The 26,016-nt window shown below is 36.7% G+C and overlaps 1 long non-coding RNA gene across 5 annotated transcripts in view; it reads right to left on the reverse strand.

Annotated features, from left to right (window-relative positions):
• The window catches only part of LOC147355132 (uncharacterized), a 119,394-nt gene that overhangs the window by 45,217 nt on the left and 48,161 nt on the right, over positions 1-26,016 (reverse strand). For 3 of the 5 annotated variants that reach the window (XR_015144260.1, XR_015144259.1, XR_015144261.1), the window contains exons 2-3: positions 20,066-20,156; positions 3,379-3,535 (exon numbers count right to left, since the gene is read on the reverse strand). This is a non-coding gene — a long non-coding RNA (uncharacterized LOC147355132). Of the gene's footprint in view, positions 1-3,378; positions 3,536-10,684; positions 10,876-20,065; positions 20,157-26,016 lie in introns of those variants that run through there. The other 2 variants (XR_015144262.1, XR_015144263.1) reach the window with 2 other exon arrangements.

Consider the following 26,016-nt stretch of genomic DNA (forward strand, 5'->3'; position numbering starts at 1 on the left):
CATACATGCTAATTTTTCCTTCAGTTATTTAGCTTTATCTTCCACATTGTATGTACTACATTGAAAGAGAAAATAAATTACTTTGTGCCTCAATTTTATCACAATTAGAAGAACTGAATAACTTATAAATCCAGTCTTCTCTAGTGAGCTATGAACAAGTTCCTCTTTCTGAAAAGAAAATTAAATTCCTATTGTATCTGGAAACTCTTGCTAAAATATTTTATTACTGTTGTTAGGGGGTTTAGAATAACGGAGGCAGTGTTAAAGTAAATATACTCTTTCCATTTTCTGTCTCTTTAATTGCTGAATTGTCTATTTCAGCACCAAAGCTTCAGGGTTTATTTAACGTCAATTCGGGAAACGGAAGCCGAGGGAGAGCTTGTACTACTAGAATCATGCAATCCATAGATAGCCAAGAAAATATAAGATATCATCTCAAATGAACCACACTTATTTTTATTTTCATAGCAGATATTCTTGCAAGATTTAGCACATGTTCAACATTAGCTATCAAGAGAGAAAGAGTGCAAATCAGTCTAGACTGCATAATAAAGAGAAACAGAAAACAGCAAATGTGAGAGATACTTAAGAATCATTGGCCATATAAATTATTTATCTCTCTATATTTTTCCTGAAAATTAAGGTTTTACTGAATTTGAATACACACTGGAAGGCCTCATTTAATTTTACCTAAAATACACCATTTTCAATATCAGTAGCCATTCAAGTAAATTCATTTGAAAAGGCATCTCCTCAATGTAAGGCCCTTACAGTCTGTCCATGGCAGACAATTCTGGTCCACTATTCTAGCTCTTGAGTAAGAACAGCCTCCAATATTTTAAACACATGCTTTATCCTAACAGAGGACTTTAAAATCTTCCTAGGTATAGGGTAAAAAAAAAAAAAAAAAAGAATGCTTTCCAATAAATCAAACCAAAATAATATCAATAGTTATTTGTGAGTATTTGTGTTCTTGGGTATGGATGTGACTCTAGGTAATTCTTCAATTGTATAACCACTAGAAGAAAAATGTGATACTTTTTTTTCTAAAAAATAAACATGAATTCACAGGGCCTGAGTTGAGCAGCTGATTAAATTTAGTCAGCATTTACTGTTCATCTTTTATGTGCAAATGATAGCCTTGGATAGAAAGATAAGTAACTCTTCATTTTCAGCATCAGAAGACATATGATTCTGTGCCTGGTGGGAGAAAATGGGGAAACACAAAACTGATCACATTTTAAAAAGGATTAACCATGAGCGACAATATTTTAGGGGTAAAATTTACAAGAAACTTCACATGACTGAGAAACTATATATGGTTATGACACTGGAAAAAATCATAATGGAGTTAATGACATTTGAAGTGGACCCCCAACATAAAATTTGGAATAGCAGAGGGGTACACATCAGCGAGATTCATAAGCAGAGAGATTAATAGGTGAATTAAGAAGGCAAGAGGAGTGAGCTTGGGAATCACATTTGTAAGGATTTTTCCAAAGATTTAAGAGTTAGGAGGCTCTACCGTAGAGGAAATGGACTACAGATGGAAATGTGGGGATAAAATATTGATGAATTGTAGATGTAGAATTTGCATTGATGAAATATAGAGAAAGCAGGAGAAGGATAATAGCTACAAGTTTAATACACCAAACCTATTTACAGAAATGAAAACATCAAGAGAAACAGAATGTTTTGAGAAATACTGAGGAAAGGAATGAATGGGTTTGCTTTTTGCCACGTTTCAGTTCCTTGTAGGATATCCAAGGTAGATTGTCAAGGAGACTGTAATGCAAGTCTAGAGATACAATTTCAGGATTTATTGACGCTTAAAGTGTGGGAATAGATGAGATTCCTAAGAAAGTCCCAGAGAAAGAGTAAGTTTAAAGAAAGTTATCTGTGGAATGAACCTAGGGGACACTGTCTGTTAAAGGATATTAAGCTATGATAATGTAAATCAATGCAATTCCCATTTTTGCTGGCCAGCACTTGCCAATAAAATTGTAGTTCTATTGATATTCAGCTCAGTGTGAGAGAATTCAATGAGGTTTACAATTTTATTGAGAATTTCACAGCCTGTGGAATGTCCCTCAGGTGATGAAAAGTATTGGAATACAATTCTATGGTACTGATGAGATAACTTTTAGCTTCCTCTAACTTGATAGCAATAAATAAATTCTAGCTCTTATGTAGCATATTATGGAATATAAAATCTTAGAAGTGCTACGCAAATTTTTGTCCATTGGGCATAGTCTTAACCAGATGTTGACATTTTTTATTGATCTGATAAGCTATCATTCATTCTTGTTTCCTTAAGATAGATCCAATTTTGGTTTTGTTATCTTAGCCTAAGCAAAGGGAACTATGAGTTGGGAAACCATATTCCTTTCATGAACAACGGAACTCTCAGAATTCACTATTTTACCACCTCACTGAAGATAAAACAGTAGTATATGGATCATAACGGTGTTCAATAATAGCAAAAACCACATAAGCTCTGAGGCCTTCAAACAACTAGCTTGGATGAAAACAGCCTGCAGTAGCAGTAAAAGTTCCCCCTGAATTTTCTTCTCACCTCTTGTCTGCGCATGTACTAAAACTAGTTCATTCTCACTCAAAAGAGGTCTCCCATTTTTCCTGCTCTCTTGATCTGCGTCCCATTATATCACCACACTTCAAAACTGGAGATGTCCTACTACTGCTTATTTGCCCTCTCCTGCTTCTAGTTCACATGTTGAATGTTTCTGTTTCATCCTCAGACTGCTGGGTTTTGGGGAGTGCCTGCAAAGTGGGAGGAAGGAATCTTCATCCAGGGTGTGAAATACTCTTTATTATCTAAGCAACAAAGTACTGCAGCCTCTAATTTTTTTTAAAGGATTTTCTAAATGTACACAGTCCTCTTTCCTTAATACTTAAGCATAAGACCATGGTAGCTAGACAAGATGTTAACTTCAAAGTCACATCTTCAAAGCACATCTCAGAGCCCTGTGTCTCTTTAACAGTGGTGTATCAGCTCCTGTGCATTTCCCTCTATGTTTGGGAAAAACTTCCCCCTCCCCACCAAAAAATGTTCTTCAATTGCTCATGGGAAGAAAAATAAAACATTCCAATGAGACCAACTTGTTAGGCTATTACCATTAAGGATAAAAATCTCAGGGTGAATATAGCTTAATGTCAGAAACGAGGGGGAAAGACAACTTCCTTCTACTATCATCATTTTATCAGTGCCATCACTGTTATCATTATTTCCAACTGTAGCAAAATAGATTGTTCTGTTTTTTTCACCTCCCGCACTCCCCAAAATAGGATTATACTTAAATCTACTATATGTAACTCTACAGAGCCTAACAGTAGAGTAGGGAGAATATCCATCCTTACCCTGCTAACTTTGGGTTGAGTCATGTGATTTGCTTCAGGTAATGGAATGTTAATAAATTCAATGCAAGAAGAGGCGCTGATTACACTTGAATAGTTTCTCTTGCTGTTGTAGCTTTGTCACTTGCCATGAGAAATAAACCAAGTTGAGCCACTAGTCCTGCAATGAGAAGAAACACTGAGTATACCTGGGCACAGGTACAGCCTGGATCCAAGCCCAGCTAACCCCATCTGAGCCCCGCAGTGCCACAGCTGACCTGTAAGCCCAGGAACAAGAAATTGTGCTCTAAGTCACTGAGAATTTTAGAGTTGTTTACAATGCAGCATCGTCACAAAAGAAATGTGCTATATAGAATGATGAACAGCTGAATGGTTCTGTGTAGCTTTTCAAAACAAGACTGTATGTCTTAGATCAATCAATAAATATAAAAACACAAAGGGAAAGTATGAAATATGTATCAGAGAATGACAAATCTTGCTACTTTATTGCAATGAATTAGGTTGGAAGTTGGAGCACAGATGGGACACTTCTAGAAAGTGAAGCTAGATGAAACTCTTCCCTTATCTATTCCCCTATAAACAACCTATTCAAGAAATTTATGTGCAAATAATATTTGTTTCGCTGAAGACAGAAGAAAGGCATGTTTGTGCATTATCCTCAGAAAGTGGAAGAAGATGTAGAGGCTGGAACATCATCGTCACACTTCACACGGTTTCAGGGAGTAGCTCAGAGACAGCAGCCAGGCTAACTTTAAATATTAGCTATTCCATTTACGACCTGGTGTGGCCCAGCAGTGTTGTTTAGGATTCAGGAAGAATCACAGAATATGGAGAGACAGTCATTCTCCCCATCTCTGTCCCCAATCACAGAACATCTTCAGCATCTTGTTGGGCAAGGTAGGGGCTTCCCTGCTGGCTCAGATGGTAAAGAATCTGCCTGCAATGCAGGAGACCCAGGTTTGATCCTTGGGTCAGGCAGAGGCCTTGGAAAAGAGAATGGCTCCCCACTTCAGTACTCTTGCCTGGAGAATTCATGGGCAGAGGAGCCTGGCAGGCTACAGTCCATGGAGTCGCAAAGAGTTGGATTTGGCTGAGTGACTAAACAACAACAAGGCAAGGCGGCCACTGTTATAGGATATCACTGCCCTGTGGGGCAATATTCAAATGACAGGTGCAGACAGCAGAGATACAAATAGGGCTCTTTGATTCAGAGCAAAACAAGACAAGATGACATTTTCTGAGCACATGGGAGACTACTCGCTTTGGTGCATTTCAGAATTCAGTTTTTAGGTAAAAAGCAGATAACTTCCATGGGGTAGGTAGAACTTCAGAGCAGGTGAAGCTCATGAATTGACATTAACACAGTGAAGCTTTGGAAAGATGTGTTACACTTTATTTATCCCTGAATTAATTTAATTTATTTCAACAAATATTTATCAAGCATTTACTATGTGTGAAGTGTTTTATGAATAAGAATGAAAGTAACGTGCCTAAGGCAGTATAACTTATTAGTTCATGCTTGTTTTAAGTAAATTTCAGATGATGGAAGATTGGGAAGCATATTTCTCTCTTATCACTTCATGCTTGGATTCAGCATTATTGGCAGAGCCCTGGATTAGTGGTGGGTGGGATGTCTGTACTTCAGTGATCTTCATTCGGTGGCTCAGACAGTAAAGAATCTGTCTGAAATGCAGGAGACCAAGTTCGATCTCTGGGTCGGGAGGATCCCCTGGAGAAGGGAATGATAACCTACTCTGAAATTGTCCAGTATTCTTGCCTGGAGAATCCCAGGGACAGAGGAGCTTGGAGGGCTATAGCCCATGGGGTTACAAACAGTTGGACATGACTGAGCAACTGAGCACATTCACAACTAGTTATCCTAACTCCAGTCACCTGTTTGTTCTGTCTACATCATGTCCATTTTTTTAATCTGTAAAATGAATGACTTTCCTATAGTACTCCTAAATTAATATTCTGTAGATCTAAATTTCATAGTTGAACTTTAGGGTTGCAATCCTTTATCCTTATATTTCAAATAGCCCTGCATTTGTATATATAAGGCCAGTGAATTAAAGAAGGCTAAGTAATGAACTTGGAAAGTAAGCAGACTAGGATTTATTAGTTATACTAATCCAAATGCCAATACAAAACTCATTAAGTTGGATTATTATGATTCTGCATAGCATTAATTGAGGGAAATGCCTCAAATAAACCAGCAAGTGTATCACTTTTGTGTCTATGGATTATATTAGGTGCATCCAAGGACTAATATGAAATTTAGAAAATGGAAGAGTTAGTTTGCATTTTCAACAAACATAATGTGAAATAGCCATATAAGTAGGTCCCAAATTTGACTTTCTTGATTTTGTTAAAAATTTTTATTTCTCAAACAGCACAGCAGACACCAAGGCTTAAAACACACACACACACACACACACACACACACACAAAACTCAAAACAACTTTTAGCACACTATAAAACATGACTTGGGCAAAGTAAAACTCATTAGCACTGTACAGATAGCAGGGACCTAATGCAACGAGAAGGTTTTTAAGTATATTAAAGCTCAACATTAGAGTTAGAATAAAGCACCTTTATACACAGGTAGTAAATTCTAAAACTGCAGTATTTTTTGCCTTATCTATCCAAGCCCTGAATCTGAACTCTTTTTTAAATTTTATTGCTAAGAGATTCATTTGAAAGCAGAGATTTCCACCATAGTTAAACTGTCAGGTTTTCTAAGTATAACAAAAATAAATCACTGATATTTAAAAATGGAAGGTTCATCTATTCTATGCTTAACATACTGTATAGAATGCAATGGAATAAAAGAATCAGTTTTATAAAAATTTACAGTGTTTTAAAAAAAAGTACAGCTTTTCTTTCTGGGAAAAATATATTCTTTTTTAAAAATTTTAGACCATTTCTAATTTATATTCATGAAACTAAAAATTCAATGTTTACCTACAAAAGGAAAATAAGTAAACAGATAATGTGCAAAGTAACATTATTTAGTTTCTGTCATGGGGAAGTAGTAGATCCTAATACATTTTGAGGAGTAAAAATTATCTTCTCATGTTACCTATAACCCAGTCTTCTTGTCTTACCCCTTACTTTTTACTTTTCTAGGTTGTTATTTGTCAGTGTATATTCCTTTATCTTCTTGACACTTCTGCTGTGGTATTTCTAAAAAGGGGTTTTAAGTGTGTATGTGTGTGTGTATACATATATATATATGGTAATTGTGCCATTCAAAATGTTTGATCCATCTGTTCTTAAGATACACTTACATTTTATAGTAAGCAAAAATGGTAAACTTTATTCCAACAGGAAAATACAAACAAAACTGGATGAAATAGTTGAATCTTACTTGCCTCTTACCAGTTAAAAGACCACTATTTCTCTCTGAGGCATTTTTGCTCTTTTGTTTCAGATTAAGGCTAAATGCCAATGGCATGTATCATGGAATATGAAAGGCACTAGTCTCATAATTGGAGAAGGAAATGGCAACCCACTCCAGTATTCTTGCCTAGAGAATCCTGTGGACAGAGGGGCCTGGTGGGCTGCTGTCCATAGGGTCGCACAGAGTTGGACACAACTGAAGTGACTTAGCAGCAGCAGCAGCAGTCTCATAACATCTATATAACTAGGATTAGCATTGGTTAAGGAAAAATATATTGTCACCCTGCTTATTTAACTTATATACAGAGTACATCATGCAAAATATCGGGCTGGATGAAGTACAAGCTGGATTCAAGATTGCGGGGAGAAATAGCAATAACCTCAGATACGCAAATGACACCATCCTTATGGCAGAAAGCGAAGAACAACTAAAGAGTCTCTTGATTAAAGTGAAAGAGGAGAGTGAAAAAGCTGGCTTAAAACTCAACATTCCAAAAACGAAGATCATGGCTTCTGGTTCCATCATTTCATGGCAAATAGATGGGGAAAAAATGGAAACAGTGACAGACTTTATTTTTGGGGGGCTGCAAAATCACTGCAGATGGTGATTGCAGCCATGAAATTAAAAGACACTTGGCTCCTTGGAAGAAAACCTATGACCAACCTAGACAGCATATTAAAAAGCAAAGACATTATTTACTGACAAAAAGTCCATCTAGTCAAAGCTATGGTTTTTCCAGTTGTCATGTATGGGTGTAAGAGTTGGATGATAAAAAACTGAGCCTGAAGAATTGATACTTTGAACTTTGGTGATGGAGAAGACTCTTCAGAGTCCCTTGGACTTCAAGGAGATCAAACCAGTCAATCCTCAAGGAAATCAGTCTTGAATGTTCATTGGAAGGACTGATGCTGAAGCTGAAACTCCAATACTTTGGCTACCTGATGCAAAGAACTGGAAAAGACCAGTTCTTTTCATTGGAAAAGACCCTGATGCTGGGAAAGATGGAAGACTGGAGGAGCAGGGGACAACAGAGGATGAGATGGTTGGATGGCATCACTGACTCAATGGACATGGGTTTGAGCAAGCTCCTGGTGTTGGTGATGGACAGTGAAGCCTGGAGTGCTGCATCCATGGGGTCACAAAGAGTCGGACATGACTGAGTGACTGAACTGAACTGAACTGTAGGAAAAATAACTAAAGACATTACAAACCTAAACCTTCACTCCCCTTTCAAACAGACAACTTGGTGTACCATGCTATAAATACAGGAATAACTACTACAAATAATGAATCTTGTTTGCTTACCACACAAAGACTAAAAGATGCTATACTGAAAATATCTAGGCTTCTAAAAAGTGTTTATTTCTTCATTTTTTTTGTATGTTTTGAATAAAGTACTATAATGTCAAAAGAGATTTCAAGTGAATTTCTAGTTTAGGATAAATATATTTCAAAGAAGATGGTCGGAAACAGGACATGTAATGTATAAAACCATTTACCAACACTGATATGTTGATAAATCAGAAAGGTAATTTTTTTGCTTGTAGTGAGTAGCTGATTTGTTCATGAGTCCTAACCCCCACTAGCCCATAAGAGAGAAGAATGCAGGGTGCTTCATTCACTTCCATGTGGAGAACTTCAAATATGTCCTGCCTATTTGAGGATGCAGTGGTCTGATTTCTGACTTTTACCTGAGAAATATAAGGCCAAGGGGGCGGGCTTCCTGCCTTGAAACAGGACACAAGGAAGAACCATGGTGAGGAGGCAGAGTCTATGGGGGTGAAGAATGTGGGATTGTTTCCCATGAACCAGGCTGTAAGGTCAGTGTGGAGTCATCTTAGATCCTTTTAATATAGCTTCTCTGAAGGACAGGAGGGGGAAAAATAGAGAAAAAAGAGATTGAGGGATGAATAAGGATGAAGAAGGAGGAAGCAATCAAGTGAGAGAGAGAGAGAGATTTGTTTATGTGGTCTAGAGAGAAATTCATTTACTTTGTCTCATGCACAGGTGAGAAAACCTAAGGAATGGGGAGAAAGAGCCACGGTCAGATCATTACAGTAGTGTCCATCAGCTCCGAATATTTCTGCTCCCTTTATCAATTCTCCTGTATGAGTATGCTTGCATATAAAATGTTTAAAAAATCATTTCTATTGCCAAATAATTGGCAATGAGTTGCTTCTATGTATGGTAACATCTTTTCCACTCTACTACAGATTTTCATTTACCTTGTTTTCTTTTTCATTGTTTCTTTCTTTAATGCTTTCTTAATTTGGTGGTGGGGGGAGGACTTGTATGAATCTAGGTTTAGTACACAGGCAGAAGAAGAAGTACATAGTACGTAGGTTTGCAGGGAGTAAGATGCCAGCTCTTAGAGCCTGAAATATCTGCAGTACATGCCTATCTCTTTTTTGACACACACTGTTCTTTTTATAATATATACATATAGGGATGATGGAGTTCACCACACACTTAGGATGGGAGTGCAAATCATCACAAACTTTCTGAAGGGTGGTATAGCAATAGTTAGTACAATTAAGTATGAAAATACTCAAGACACAAAAACCACATTCCTGGCTATAAATAATGGGGCCTATGGATTGGTTAGAATAAATGAACCACAAATACCTACATTCAAATGAATACATCTAAAAATGAGTGTTGAATGAAACAAGTATGAAGATAAAAAACAGCATAATATTAATATTACTTACATAATGTGGGTATTTGACCCAAAAAAGGCAAGAATAATAACATCAAAAATACTTAGTATTCTTTAAGGATACATGCAAATTCAAAGAACTAAATTGATCTCATTAGGTGGATCAAAAGAAGGAATAGGAAGTTAAAATTGAACTAAATTAAACAAGGAAGAAATCTCACAAGGAATTATAATGGCAATGTTTCACAAATAAATCAATATTATTAATTCTAATACTTTATCTTAAATCCTAAAGGAAAGATAATTAGATCACTATACTCTAAACCCCAAATTTTGATTCAATATTCTGATTTGGACTAGCTTTCTCTAAGATCAGATGTTACTTAAGGGTCAGAATGCAATGTAAAATAAGACTCAGCATTGCATTCTCAGAATCATCAATCACCCTAGACAGTACCCTCCAGTCACTAGCCATCACTGATCTCATTTCATCAGATAATTTGTTCAAGTAAGAAATGTTTAATTAAATTCTCACTTGAATAGCCAGAAGTGATAGAAAACAAAGGTATATCCATGGTAAACCAGTGTGTTGAAATATAATTTGTCTCATAATTTAGTTAAGCTATAATTTCTTAAATGCAGTTTGCCATAAAATAGAATATAAAACAGGATTCTTTGATAGATCTCCTAAATACTAATATCTGATATGGTGATGCTCAGGGAATTCTGGCGTGCTGCAGTCCATGGGGTCACAAAGAGTTGGACACGACTGAGCGACTGAACTGATATGTGACTCTCTCCTTCTCTATCTCTGCTTCTCTAGATATAAATATAGGTATAAATTCTTAATAATGATAATATATATTTAATAAAATATTTGATCACCTTCAATTAATATTAGTTACTGATTAATTATACAGAATGTTTACTATTGCTTTATGTCAGATGTTTCTGCATGCTGTATTAAGAAGTTCAAGTAGAATATTTAACCTTCACATTACTCAATTTGATATTATACTTTCACAGAAATTGTTCTTGAGGGTTATTTCTGGTGTATTCAAGACTACGTTGTATAAGTTGATTATATAAACCAAGAGCTGAAATCGCCTCAGATTGGTGATTCGACCCATTTTTTTCCTGTATGCAGTTTTTTTAACTTTTTTCTTTGTTTTAAAAAAAATTTCTCTCTCTTTTATATTGCCCAGTGCAATATGTACCACTTTCATCACAGTTATGTGCACTCTACCTTATGCTTTTCTGTTGATTTCTCTGTTATTCCCACTAGAGTGTGAAGTCCTCTGAGATGGAGACTACCACTTGCACATCTATATCATCAGGAAATACAACAAGCTTGTCATATAGTAAGGATTTGTCCACTGTATTCTTTAAGAGGAGTAAGTAGGAAAATGGAGTCAATATCTTCAAACTTTATTTCTTTTCAGCTGAGAATATCTGAAGGAGCAAGATATCACATATTTATAGAAGTCTATTAGTAAATGACACATTTCAGTAGCAGCCCTTTGGTTCAAATTGGTTTCTTTAGATGCAAATGATCAGGGGCTAGCAGTCTTATTGCTGCTGAAAATTAGCCCTTGGTCATTTTGTTCTCTTGCACTCCTGGAATGGGAATACTTTTCAGGTTTGCAAACCATATTTCCAAAAACCCAAGTGAATTGGTTGAGTGGAAAGGATAACCTTGCACCTGTTTAATTGGTGGTAATGCACCCATCATTCCTCTCAAAATTCAAGGTATAATAAAAAGCTGCAAATGCCGAGTGAAATATCCAGCAAGAGCTTCATGTAACAAAATTGCTACCATATTAATATCCAAACCCGGTTTCTGTTGGATACCTGGCACTGTAAAGATTGCCAATTCATTTCCTATTAGGAAAGGCATTATGGATACAGCAAGACAATAGCTTGTTTAGTCTCTGTCAGGACTAGCAATTACCTGCATCCTTGAAACATAGAAGGAAAGGCATGTGGTGGGTCATCAAGAGTGGACAGCTGGTCAATCCTCTGGGCTGGAACTACATAAAAGCTCAGCAGTGCTGTTTAAATGTGGAGTGTCATTAAATCGGCATTTAATTGAACACTATAAACAATGTCACTAGTACAACCGTGTTGCTAACAATTAACCCTAAAGTAATCAGATGCTGTTATCTGTCTTCTGGTGGTTTCTTGAAATGTCACTTACCCAAGGGCTGTCTTGATGGCAATTAAAAAAAAAAAAAAAAAAAGCTGCCAATGCTGCAGAAGAAAACAAAATCTACCTATAACCTTACCTCTTACCTGTCTCCCTTACAATTGTATCAGCATAAGACCTGTCTATGAATCAGTATGTAAAGTCTACATAAATTTATCTTTAAAAGTCTTGTTGAATCCGTGTTTAAAATAAAAACACAATTCATATATTTGAGATTTTGCAGTCTCTCCTTTGAATTTAACTTACCTTTGGTAAAAAATGCATTGACACTTTGGGTGACCTGTTACATTTGAAGGTATTCTGAAATGGCAGCTACAGACTTTCTGCAATCTGCCTGAAGTTCTTATTGCCTAATCGCACAGGACCTTTTTCTATAACTGTCAATCCTGAGATCACATATCTTACCCCAAATAATATATATATATGTATTTGCATAAACTCTTTTACTTTACATTTGTTTGTATTTATGTTACCCAAGTGGATTTATTGGGCTTCCCAGGTGGCTCAGTGGTAAAGAATCCGCTTGCCAATGCAGGATTCAGGGATTCGATATCTAGGTCTGGAAGATCCCGTGGAGAAGAAAATGGCAACCCACTCCAGTATTCTGGCCTGGGAAATCCCACGGACAGTGCAGTCTGACAGGCTACAGTCCAGTGGGTCGCAAAGAGTTGGACACAGCTGAGCACACTCACCCACACTAATGGATTTATAGATGGAATTTCTGAGCCCATATTTTTATACAAACATTATTTAGAGAAAAAGTTTCATTCCATGTGGATGTGGGTATTGAGCAAGAGGAAGCAAGATGAGTGAGAAGGTGAACCCCAAGGATAAGGGGAGCTAAACACAGGAGAAAGACAGTTTAAAGACAGGCTGATTATCTCTGGATAGCCGCTTCAGGAAAATTTCTGAGTAAGTGAGAATCACACTGTAGACATTTAAGATAGGCAGAATGTCCCTGAAGAGCTGGATCAGGAAATTTTCTGATTGAGGGAGACACAGTAATCAGCTTAATATATCAGACATTCTCTGGGTTATTTCAGGATAAACCCAGGGTTCATATCTAGAAAACCATCCAAAATTGATCCTGTGTGTCCTTTTTATTGAGGAGAACTGAGAAAGATTGCTGTAGAATAATGTCAGATGACTTTCAATTTACTAAAAACACATAATCAACTACGCTGTGCCAACCATTAAGCTCAACATGAGATACAATCACAAACAAGATGTCACTTATCTCAAGGAGCTTATATTCCATTGAAAGAAGAAGGTGACTTTGCAATCTTTGGGGCTTCCCTGATAGCTCAGTTGGTAAAGAATCTGCCTGCAATGCGGGAGACCTGGGTTCAATCCCTGGGCTGGGAAGATACTCTGGAGAAAGGAAAGGCTACCCACTCTAATATTCTGGCTTGGAGGATTCCATGAACTGGATTGCAAAGAGTCAGACACGACTAAGCAACTTTCACTTTTCAAAATCTTTTGAACAGTTTAAATAGCAAAGAAATAAGTACCCAGTTCTTTGGAGCATAAAGGAGGAATACTTATAGTAGTCAAAAGGGAACCAGTCTTCTTATAGGAAGAGACATTCAAACTGAAATTGAAGGAGGAATCAGGAATCAGCCAGGTGGCAGGACTCAGGCTAGAGATGAACAGCAGGACAGTTTTCTAATCAAAATCCTAGAAACAAGGACACTGGTATTAAGATAGAAGACTAGAGAGATTTTTAAAAGTTTGTGGGCTTTTTCACTAAGCCAAATAGTGAAGAACAGAAAGATTTTAAACAGAGATACTGTATTTCTGCATCAGAAAGATGACATTATATGCAATATGAGGAAAGACAGGGAAGGTAGATAAGAAGAAAAGTAGGGAGACCAGTTAGGAAGCTATCTCAGCATTTCAGACAAGGAACAGAAGTGACCTGAACAAATAGGGTGAAGGAGATGGGGAGCAACAGAAGGTTTTGAGATACATTTAGGAGAGAGAAGTAGGAAACCAAAATTCTTATCGATATCAAAACATGAGTCTGTTGGTAGTAAAGCAGCTGAAGTGAACCTGGGAACTTAGACTTTGTGTTTTGCATAACTATTTTAATATAGCTTATACCCAGTGACTCCTTATGGTAAATTCAGAGAGGTTTTAAGTTATAAAATTAGTAAAGAAGAATGCTGTTGAAGTAATGAAAGTGTGGGGATAGAATCTATTTTTTTTTTATTTTTTAAAAATTTTATTAATTATATATTTATTTGGAGCGGGGTAAAATTCAAAGAGGACAAAACTCCTCTTTCAGTCCTTGATTTTGGCAGAAGAATTTACAAGCAATGTAAAAATAGAAGCATTATATTAGATTGATTTTACCAATGTTTACTGTATTTAAAATCTTATCGTAGGAAGCACTGTACAATTTTCACATCTATTTCAATTCAGATATAATCCATTTTATCAGATAAGGATAGCAGACTACAACTAAATCCAGAGAAATATTAGTCGATAAGTCATTTCAAGTGAAAGGTCTGGAAGCATCTCTCTGGAAGAAGAGCATATTATCATAGTGGAAACTTGACCAACTGATCAAAAGAACCCCTATCAACTAACTGTTCTGGTCCCATATTCTGGCTAGAACCTGGAGGTAAAACCCTGGCTTCCCAAATCTGATATCTACACCATAAATTACATTTCCTTCCATAGAACAAATCTCCTCCAAGATTCAAACCAGGTATAAAATTCTTGACATTTTCCCCTATCCACAGAATGCTAGATCAGAAAACTCAGACTATACTCTCAGTAGCTTTGAATTTTCCAGGATTTACATACATCACTCTAACTAAATATGAACCAAATGTCATCTTGCACATAGAGAAAAAACAGTCTCACTCTGTGATATTCTATTCCACATGTTGTTGTTGGTTGTGTATGTTCAGTCATGTCCAAATCTTTGCAACCTGTGGACTGTAGCCCACCAGGTTCCTCTGTCCATGGAACTTTCCAGGCAAGAATACTAGAGTGGGTTTCCATGTCCTACTCCAGGGAATACTCCTAAAGCAGGGATCAAATCCTTATCCCTTGCATCTCCTGCATTGGCAGGTGGATTCTTTACAAACTGTACCACCTGAGAAGTGGGTCTTCCCTGGTGATCTAGTGATTAAGACTCCACACTTCCAATGCAGTGGGTATGGGTTCAATCCTTGGTCTGGGAACTGCGATCCTGCATGGCACATGGTGATGCCAAAATGATTCTATTCCGATAGTCATCTCAAAGTTTTCTTTTATGCTCACTCTGGATATCTGTTCATCTGAACCACCCTCCACTGACATCCTTACTCCCCTTGTTTCCCCTAATAGAGCTTGTGGTTATCTGAGTGCTGATAGATGAGAAAATCACATCAATGGTGAGTCTCTGAACAAACCTTTGCCATTCCCCTCACATTTGTTTCATGGTTTTCAGTCCTACTGAACCTTCTGCTATATTGGAATCATAGAGGTTATTGAGACAATTAGAAGGGAACTACCTCAGTTTCTTGACCCTCAGCGATAAATCTGCCTTCAATTTTCATAGTAGCATAACATGGTAGTTGAATGTACAGACTTTAAACCCAAATTACCTGGATTTGAAATCTGATTTTGCCACCAGTTGGTGACTACGTGTAAAGTTATTCAACCTTTCTATATTTCATTTCTCTTATCTGTAAAACACTGATATTTATAGTAGTTACTTCTTTGGATGTTAAAAAATACTAGGTTAATTACTACATAAAAAGTTCTTACAAATATGCCTCAGGAAGAAAAGAGACCATCTAGCTTATAGAATAGAAGGCAATGGCAACCCACTCCAGTACTCTTGCCTGGAGAATCCCATGGACGGAGGAGCCGGGTAGGCTGCAGTCCATGGGGCTGCTAAGAGTCAACACGACTGAGCGACTTCACTTACATGCATTGGAGAAGGAAATGGCAACCCACTCCAGTGTTCTTGCCTTGAGAATCCCAGGGACGGGGGAGCCTGGTGGGCTGCCATCTATGGGGTCGCACAGAGTCGGACATGACTGACGCGACTTAGCAGCAGCAGCAGCAGCAGCTTATAGAATCAGGTCAGTAATAAGGACAACCATTCAAAGGTCTAGTGAAATGCAACCCAGAGTCAAGGAAAACCTGAATATAACCTAAGGGTGTAAAGCTTGGTGAAGACTATAGAACAGGCTACATACATATGAAGGCACCTCTAAGAGCAATAAGAAGGTCTCATTGGGCACCTAAGATGCCTACAGCTCCAACTAGGAGAGTGGGAAGGATTCCATTTTTGGAAGAATAGCACCATTTAAACAAACGTATAAGCAATGCTTTGTTCAGATAGATGAAAATATGTATCACATTTACTTAGAAATGAAAAAAAAAAAAAAAAAAAAAAACTACAAGCAGCAACTCCAGGAGCCCACAGCCTAGAGCTCTGCCAGGGATATTTTTAAGTGCAGTTCTGCCCAATTCACTCTGTGGGAGGAGAAACCAGTCATATTGGATAGTCTTGTTATATTTTCAGCCAGTAGAACAAATGCCAGGATGAGCAGGACCTCACCTGAAGGATGTGGTATTTGGGACTTTTAGATGCAATGCAATGTTGCATATAGAAGAATACTCTTGAGGAAGACTGTGGTCACTGTCTCATGTCTTATGAAAGGCAAGATAAATACACTGTCAGAAGACACTGGTCACCTATAGAGCAAGGTGTACAGTACCTGTAACAGCAAGTCTGTGCTCTGGACACTTAAAAGAGGATAGGTTGGTGGTTCTTGAGGTGGAGGAAAAAATATCCCTTGGGGATGGAAAAAATTGGACAAAAATAAATTTTCATAAGCTCAAGTTTTCAGTGTTCAATCTCAGGAAAGTTTCTATAACTCATTCTTGTTCCACTTCTTCCAAAATGATTTGGTCACAGTCACGGACAACCTCCTGCAAGCCAGCAACTCATTGACAGACTATTCGAATGTGTGTCGTTGACTGATTAGCACTATTATGCTTTCTCATTTCCGAAACTTGCTTGTGTCTTGGATTCTGTGAGTTCCTAGTATTTCAGTTAAGCCCCATCAATGGCTAGAAATGGTTCTAAATTGACAGTGGCTTTGAATTGAACAATTGCAGCAAGCCAGTTAAGAAAACATTCAAAGGAATGTTTGTGGGAGCTAGTGGAAGATCTCAATTTATATTATTGAGATTAAATTTGTATATTAATATATACAAAATTTTCTATTAAATATATACAATTTATATTCATAGCTTAATAAGACTGAAGTTGTATCAAGCAACCAAAAATCTACGTCTGGTCTCTAGAGTCCTCTCTTTGGAGCTGAGTTACAACAAGCACTGGAGGAAAAAACATCTAAGACTGTGTTCATTCCTTGTATTTATTCCATAGCTATCTAAATCAAACCCATCCTACCCTATTATGTCAAAATTCTGCTCACAGAAATTCATAACTGCTTTGCCCTGAGAGGGAAAATATTACGGTAATGAAGCTTACTGACTATGGAGTCAGACTATATAGATTTAAACTCCTGTTCTACTGTGATCTTATAGCTGTGTCTCAGTTCCCAAGTGTGTATAAAAAGGATAAAAACAAAGCCTACTCTAGAGTGACTTGATGGTTCAGTTAATTAATACATATAAAAGTATTTGCAATGATGTCTGGTACATATATATTTTTATTACCAATATTACATTGACTCTATGTTTGCTGTTCTACTGCAGTTTTTGGGTGTGCATTCTATAGAAAGGAATATAAAATTTTTTCTCCAAAATTCTTTTGAGTGCTTTGCTCATTGAAATATAATTTTTCTCTAATATATTCATTTATTAGAACTCTGAAATTTGAAAATATATTACTTTATAAACAACTGAACTTTTATGAAATTGTGGTTATTCTTTGATTAGTTAGATTTAAGCAATGATACGGAAAAAGAGGAAATTTTCAGACTCCAATAATGGGAGAATGGAGATGATCCCATGAGAACCAACTAAAAAAAGTTTTCAACTACTGATTCCTGAAAAAAAGTATTTGATAAATTCAGAGACGCATCCAAACAGAAGCCTCAGTAACAACAACAAATCTTAAAAGCTAATTCTTAGCTTGGCAGTAAGGAATAATTTATGAATTTAAACTAAGACTTAATTGTCTGTTTACATAAATAATAGCAGACCAAAAACAAACTGTATTACCATACCACAAATATCCAACCTACCTGCTTCATTTGGCTTCATCATTTGTTCTGCACTTGATTTGGTACTGGACTATAACTAGCATGCAAAGATTATGTAGGAATTATAAAATAAGTATATATTTTAAGTGTTTTACATTAGTATAATACACAATGACTATGATTAATTTTATGACAAAGAATTTCAAGACCTAATAAAGTAATTGGTTCCTTTAAAAAATACGTCTTGTTAAAAAAGTGTCTTTCAGTGCGATGCATGAGCACATAAAAATGCCTCCTTACTTAAGGATAGTTAATACTGCTTTTAATTTCATCTCTGTCGTTTTCTCTTATCATTCACAGACAGTCCTGACAGAGTTTGCCCTGGTAATAGCTGACTGTTCTTTTTGATATAATCACTCTTTTCTCCTGTGGACAGGCCAATATCTTCTGTGATTAGCAAGGGACAGCCCTGTCCATCTCGATTAGTCATGGATACTTAGCAGTTCACTACATGCATCACCACTAATTACAGCAAAAGTATTCATCTGGACTCCTTTCCTTTTCATGCTTTCCTTTCTCCCCAAATAAAACAGGCAAGTAAGTGTATCTCTATGAGGTGGACCAGGATTGGTGAAATTTGCCACATTTCCTCATTATCGTTAATTTTAAAAGTATATATTACTTTGTATTTTCTTAGATGCTTTTCATGAAAATCAGGTCTCATAAATTTAGCAGTTCATGCAGTCCCTAAATTTAAACTTCAAGATTTTTTAAGATATTGGCTACAGCAATAATGGAATAGGGAATATCATGTCATGGGTGGGGATATATGGTCAAATAAATGTTTCAGAACTTTTTGTTTGAGTTTGTAGCTAAAGCCTCATTTGCCTATTAAACATTTACAGTGAAACTAGGAGCTTATGGCAAATTATTGAATATACTGAACAATAATAACACATGCTATTAAATCAAATATGATAATTTTTAGAAAATACTGACACATAAAGCTGAACTAATTTTATTTTCAGGCTCTATTATATTTATTCCTAAATATTATCCTTTATAGCATATTAATGATAATTATTAAACTTAAAATCTCAATCAATAATTCAGGAATTAATGTAGTATGTAGAATATACATGGTGTTCTCTGAAGAACTACTCAGTCAATATTATCAATACTAGTCTCTCAGTTTCTAACTTCATTTTCTATCACTTGAACAAATAGAAAGTTAATAAAGATTCTAGCACATCAATTAAATGTTAGAAATTCAAGACAGAATACTTGATTACTGCATCTGAATTTTAAAAAAAGGTAGCAAAAGAACAAGATTAGGACTGTGACCTTCACTAGAGTCAACTTCATATGTGAATAATAAAATAATTTGCACAGGTAAATGCAGAATAGCAAGCTAATTACAATTTAAGAACTGAGAGCATTTTTATATCTAAAGGTCAGCCCCAAATCAGAAAGGGTGCCCTTTGGAATCACTGACAATGGATAAATGCAGCGATAAGGGTTAGAAGTTTGGGTCAGGGTAGCTGAGGAGAATATAGCATCAAACGCAAGGAACCAGTACTTATTCTCCAGGTTCTTTACCTGTAACAGGCTTCAGAACTACACAGCAATATAACTATAGTTAGTCCACATGATGATGCACATGCATCAGCATAGTTGAAATAGCTCACCTATGCTCATAACTAGACACTAATGCAGCCAGGTAATATTTGCGAGTCAAAAATCCTTCTTTTCCCTCCACTTGGGTGCCTCCCAACACAAAGCTAGAAGCAAGACTGGATACAAGTTTGGTCAAGGAGAAAACAGTCCAGTAAAAAGAAAGTCAAAATCATAACTGAGGCTGTGGAGATTGATTTTAAGAATTAAAAGGAAGCAATGAGGAAAGAGGAGTTAACACAAACTCAAGGTCTGGTTTGTTTGTTTGTTTTCCAAAATTTTAAGCTTACATACCTTTATCAAATCAGATAATCAGAAAAATATCCTTTCTCAGATGTCTTGTTTAAAAAAAAATTGCAAGGATAAAGAAAAAAAAATCCTTAGTAAAACTCTTCAAACCCTTAAATTGTTAATAGTCAACAAAAAATGCAACTCAGTCCTTTGTGGAAAACACAGATAAATTTAAACACGTGCAAATGTACATATAAATAAAACCAAGATATAAAAACACAAACTTTTGCAATAATATGTATTGTAAATGTCTGGTGGAAAATTCAACACATACCTACAAATGTGTTCCTGGGGGTAATAGGCCCCACATTGTTTGTGCTCTTTTGTCTTTAGCTGCATGAAAACTATATTGCTTCATTTTTTCTCTGAAAGAGAAAGAAGAATTGCTTTATAATTAAGCCCTAGTTCCAATGACTAAAATCAAATTATCACCTTTCACATTTTTAAATCATAACACAAATGGGAGCTTGAAAGAAAACCAACCACAACATTATACTTTAAAGGGCAGGTCTAAAAATAGATACACAACCAACAACCACATAAATTACTTCCTACAAGTTCAAAGATCTATTATCTCTAGAAAGATATAAACTAATTATATTTAACTAGACTATAATACAGAACTATACTATGTAAAAGAATGCTTTGTAAAATAAGGAGCAAGGGGACATGGGGAGACCCTATTAGCATAAAATGTACATGCTTTGGGATGATAAGAATAGAGAGTAGAGGGCGAAATGGTAATAATCACTTAAATTAGTTTGTTTTCACACTTCATCATGAAATTTTGGATGGTTTATAGATAGGCACACAATGATGAAAATGAAAATATATTAAACAGCCTGGGATAATGTTAATTTCACATATTGTCATGAAGTAAAAGTCCTACGGGCTTTCCTGGTAGCTCAGCTGGTAAAGAAACTGCATGCAATGTGGGAGACCCTGGTTCAATCCCTGGATTGGGAAGATCCCCTAAAGGAGGGCATGACAACCCACTCCAGTATTCTTGCCTGTTGTTCAGTCACTCAGTCGTGTCTGATTCTTTTCAACTCCATGGACTGCAGCACGCCAGGCTTCCCTGTCCATCACCAACTCCCGGAGCTTGCTCAAACTCATCAAGTCGGTGATGCCATCCAACTATCTCATCCTCTGTCATCCCCTCCTCCTACTGCCTTCAATCTTTCCCAGCATCAGGGTCTTTGCAAATGAGTCAGTTCTTCACATCAGGTGGCCAAAGTATTGGAGTTTCAGCTTCAACATCAGTCCTTCCAATGAATATTCAGGACTAATTTCCTTTAGGATTGACTGATTGGATGTCCTTTCTATCCAAGAGACTCTCAAGCATCTTCTCCCACACCACCGTTCAAAAGCATCAATTCTTGGCGCTCAGCTTTCTTTATGACCAACTCTCACATCCATACATGACTACTGGAAAAACCATAGTTTTGAGTACACAGACCTTTGTTGGCAAAGTAATGTCTCTGCTTTTTAATATGCTATCTAGGTTGGTCATAGCTTTTCTTCCAAGGAGCAAGAATATTTTAATTTCATGGCTGCAGTCAACCATCTGCAGTGATTTTGGAGTGCCCCCAAAATAAAGTCTGTCACTGTTTCCACTGTTTCCCCATCAATTTGCCATGGAGTGATGGGACTGGATATCATGATCTTAGTTTTCTGAATGTTGCATTTTAAGCCCTACTTTTTCACCCTCCTCTTTCATTTTCATCAAGAGGCTCTTTAATTCCTCTTCACTTTCTGCCATAAGGGTGCCATAAGGTCTGCATATCTGAGTTACTCCTATTTCTCCTGCAATCTTGATTCCAGCTTGTGCTTCATCCAGCCAGGCATTTCTCTGGTTGCTCTAAATCTTAGTCAATACTTCTTTTTTTTTTTCCCATTCTCTTTAATTTTGACCAGTTTGTGTGCTTGTAGTTTCTTCTTGTGCTTTTAATTTTCATTTCCCTGAGGACAAATGATATTAAAATTTTTTCATATGTTTGTTGGTTATTTGTGTATCTTCTGTCTTGAATGTCTACTCAAGTCTTTTGGGTCATTCTATAGACTTTTTGTCTATTACAGAACTGTAAGAGTTATTAATGTATTCTGGAAATAAATTCTTTGCAGATATATGTCTGGGAAATGCATTTGAGGAATAATATATTTTGGGAGTATTTTCATGTAGCTTCCCTTTCAGTTTTCTTAATGTTGGCATTCAAGGAGTAAAAGAGTTAAATTTTGATTAAGTACAACGGATGAGTTTCCTTTACCCTTTGTTTTTTTGTGTCCTATCTGAGAAGCCATTGCCTATTCCAAGGAAAATGGTTTCTTCTATGGTTTATTCTGCAAGTTTTATTGCTTGCTTTAATTTTCATGTCTATATTCCTTTCAAGTTAATTTTTTGGTTATGATGTAAGATATGTTAACATTTCCTTCCCCCCAGGAGTATGTACAGTTGGAATGGCTTTTAAATTTACCTACTGAATCGCCTTAACACTTGTGCCAAAAATCAGTGTACCATTTTTATGTGGGTCTTTTTCCAGGCTTTCTGTCCTATTCCACTGATGTATTTGTCTTTCTTTATACTCATACCAGGCTGCCTTGTGTTCTCTGAGCATTGTAAAAGGTTTGTTAAATCTTTTACCACTTTTGTGGAACTGTCTATATTTCCCTCTGATTCAAGTATTTTGAGAATTTTTTTTAAATTAGGCATGTAAACATTTATAGTTGTTACATTTTATTATGCATTTTAATTAGCAGAAACATATCTTTGTCTTCAAAAACAACTTTTTTAGAAGATCTGTTAGCTTGTCAAATCCAAGAGGACAGGTTCTATTTTCTTGGAATAAGGATGAAGCATAATATTTCATTATCTACTTATCTGTTAGCATCTAATGTTTGATAAAGTTATTTCACCTCTCAGTATATAGACCTGGTGGCAGGGATGTGGACTGATTTGCATCAGTTCTCTTGAAAGAGAAGAAGCTGTGATATACCCAGCCTTTCCTTCCAGAATGAAGGAACAGAGGGTCATTTAGCATGGAAAAAGATTGCCATACATAAGGCCCAGATTAGGGAAAAGCCAGAAAAATTAAAAAAATGAAGAGATATATTTTGCTTGTTCTAGACCTGAAACAAAAGAAAAGGGAAATTGGTGATCATGCATCCCATTCCACTTGACATTAGCCTGTATACTAGGAAATGGCCAAAGTTGTAGGTTAAAGAACCAGTCACTAAGCATTATGACCTTTAGATTGGGGGCTTATTAAGGTAGTCATTTTAGGTCCCAAATTTATAATTTGAAAGTGATAAATTCAAATTACAGCATCACACTCTATTAAAAGGGTTTTGTGTCAATACTGCTGTTAAGTCACTTCAGTCATGTCCAACTCTGTGCAACCCCATAGACGGCAGCCCACCAGGCTTCCCTGTCTCCGGGATTCTCCAGGCAAGAACACTGGAGTGGGTTGCCATTTCCTTCTCCAATGCATGAAAGTGAAAAGTGAAAGTGAAGTCGCTCAGTCATGTCCTACTCTTAGTGACCCCATGTACTGTAGCCTGCCAGGCTCCTCCGTCCATGGGATTTTCCAGGCAAGAGTACTGGAGTGGGGTGCCATTGCCTTCTCCGTTTGTGTCTTAATAGACAAATCCAATTTAAGATGAATCACCCCTGGAACCAAAATTCACCCATTTGCCAAGTATGCTTTTCCCTCCAGAGAAACTCAACTACTAACAAAAATCTTGACCCACTCCCACCATATATGCAGCATGTTGCTGACGGCACTGTTCTATTGAAATCTGAATCTCTACCACCTGTGTTGATTCCATACACACCCTTTTTTGGCCATCCTGGAGGGATGCAGACATTACTAAATAAGAAAATAGAAATTATTTTAACCTAAATATCTTGGACTAAAATCCCCTTTATTAAACCTAACATGAGTGGAGAGAAGTCTGATTGTTTTCTAAGGTTCATGACCACTAGAGCAATATACTGTCTTAACACCTGGGGCTGCTACTTTGGCAAAAATGCCATTATACATTGTATGTTTCATACATGCAGTACTCAGTTTGGACCAGAAGCCAGGCTGACATTGCTATAGGCAGTGAACAGAAATTTGTAGCTGTTGTTGTTGTTTAGCCACTAAATCATGTGTGACTCTTTTGTGATCCCATGGGCTATAGCCCACCAGGCTCCTCTGTCCATGGTATTTCCCAGTCAAGAATATTAGAGTAACAAATGGGACCTAATTAACCTTAAAAGCTTCTGCACATCAAAGGAAACTATTAGCAAGGTGAAAAGACAGCCTTCAGAATGGGAGAAAATAATAGCAAATGAAGCAACTGACAAACAACTAATCTCAAAAATATACAAGCAACTCCTACAGCTCAACTCCAGAAAAATAAACGACCCAATCAAAAAATGGGCCAAAGAACTAAATAGACATTTCTCCAAAGAAGACATACAGATGGCTAACAAACACATGAAAAGATGCTCAACATCACTCATTATCAGAGAAATGCAAATCAAAACCACTATGAGGTACCATTTCGCACCAGTCAGAATGGCTGCAATCCAAAAGTCTACAAGTAATAAATGCTGGAGAGGGTGTGGAGAAAAGGGAACCCTCTTACACTGTTGGTGGGAATACAAACTAGTACAGCCACTATGGAGGACAGTGTGGAGATTCCTTGAAAAACTGGAAATAGAACTGCCTTATGATCCAGCAATCCCACTGCTAAGCATACACACTGAGGAAACCAGAAGGGAAAGAGACATGTGTACCCCAATGTTCATTGCAGCACTGTTTATAATAGCCAGGACATGGAAGCAACCTAGATGTCCATCAGCAGATGAATGGATAAGAAAGCAGTGGTACATATACACAGTGGAGTATTACTCAGCCATTAAAAAGAATACATTTGAATCAGTTCTAATGAGGTAGATGAAACTGGAGCCTATTATACAGAGTGAAGTAAGCCAGAAGGAAAAACAGAAATACAGTATACTAACACATATATATGGAATTTAGAAAGATGGTAACAATAACCCTGTGTACGAGACAGCAAAAGAGACACTGATGTATAGAACAGTCTTATGGACTCTGTGGGAGAGGGAGAAGGTGGGAAGATTTGGGAGAATGGCATTGAAACATGTAAAATATCATGTATGAAATGAGATGCCAGTCCAGGTTCGATGCACGATACTGGATGCTTAGGGCTAGTGCACTGGGACAACCCAGAGGGATGGTATGGGGAGGGAGGAGTGAGGAGGTTCAGGATGGGGAACACATGTATACCTGTGGCAGATTGATTTTGATATTTGGCAAAACTAATACAATTATGTAAAGTTTAAAAATAAAATAAAATTAAAAAAAAAAAAAGAATACTAGAGTGAGTTGCCATTTCCTTCCCCAAGAGATCGTCCCAATTTAGGGATCAAACCCACATCTCTTGCATTGGCAGGCAAATTCTTTACAACTGGGCCACCAGAGAAAGCCAGTGAACAGAAATAGACCCAGGCAACAGTAGATGCTTTGAGTTCAAAACACATTTAAGTGAGTTGGGCGATCCTTTCATCTTTCAGTGGCAAATGGTAAGACCCAATGGGAGAGACAAGACAGATTTTGAGATTAAATCTACTTTTACTTCTAGATGAACACTTTGATCATTTCATTCTAGGAACTGATCAGGGATAATTATGTATATCCTAAAATGCAAAGCAGAATATTTTGGTTACACAGACATAATAGATACATACATAGTGTCTCCCAACTATGAGATTTATATGACTTAGGACAATATCACGAGAAACAGAATTGTCATTTGTAAAAATAGGTGGCTGTGGGAAAATTGATGAAAATAAAAGACTTAGATATGCATTTTGAACTATAATAAATGTCTTCTAAAAAAGCGTCTTCTTTCAAAACAGACTAAATTTATATGCATTAAAAACCTGCTTAGGCAAGTAAGTCTTATCCTGTATCCATTTCCTTAATTGTTCAGGAAATATTGCTTTGCTATCTATCTGCAGATTTAGTGATTTGTTTATTCAAATTACACCACTTTTTAAAGTTTGTACACAACACTTGCTTGCTTGAATTTTAAGATGTTGTTCACTTGCCTGTGGTGTACTTTTTTCCCAAAGATGCAAGAAATGCTTATACTATTTGCCTCTTTCAAGATATCACAGAATACAAAGCCATGTTATCAGGGTCTAGTTTTCTT

Source organism: Bos grunniens, chromosome 17 (assembly GCF_055505025.1).
Source record: "Bos grunniens cultivar Pamir isolate PY7600 chromosome 17, Bosgru_T2T1.0, whole genome shotgun sequence".
In the NCBI taxonomy this organism is placed as follows: Eukaryota; Metazoa; Chordata; class Mammalia; order Artiodactyla; family Bovidae; genus Bos; species Bos grunniens.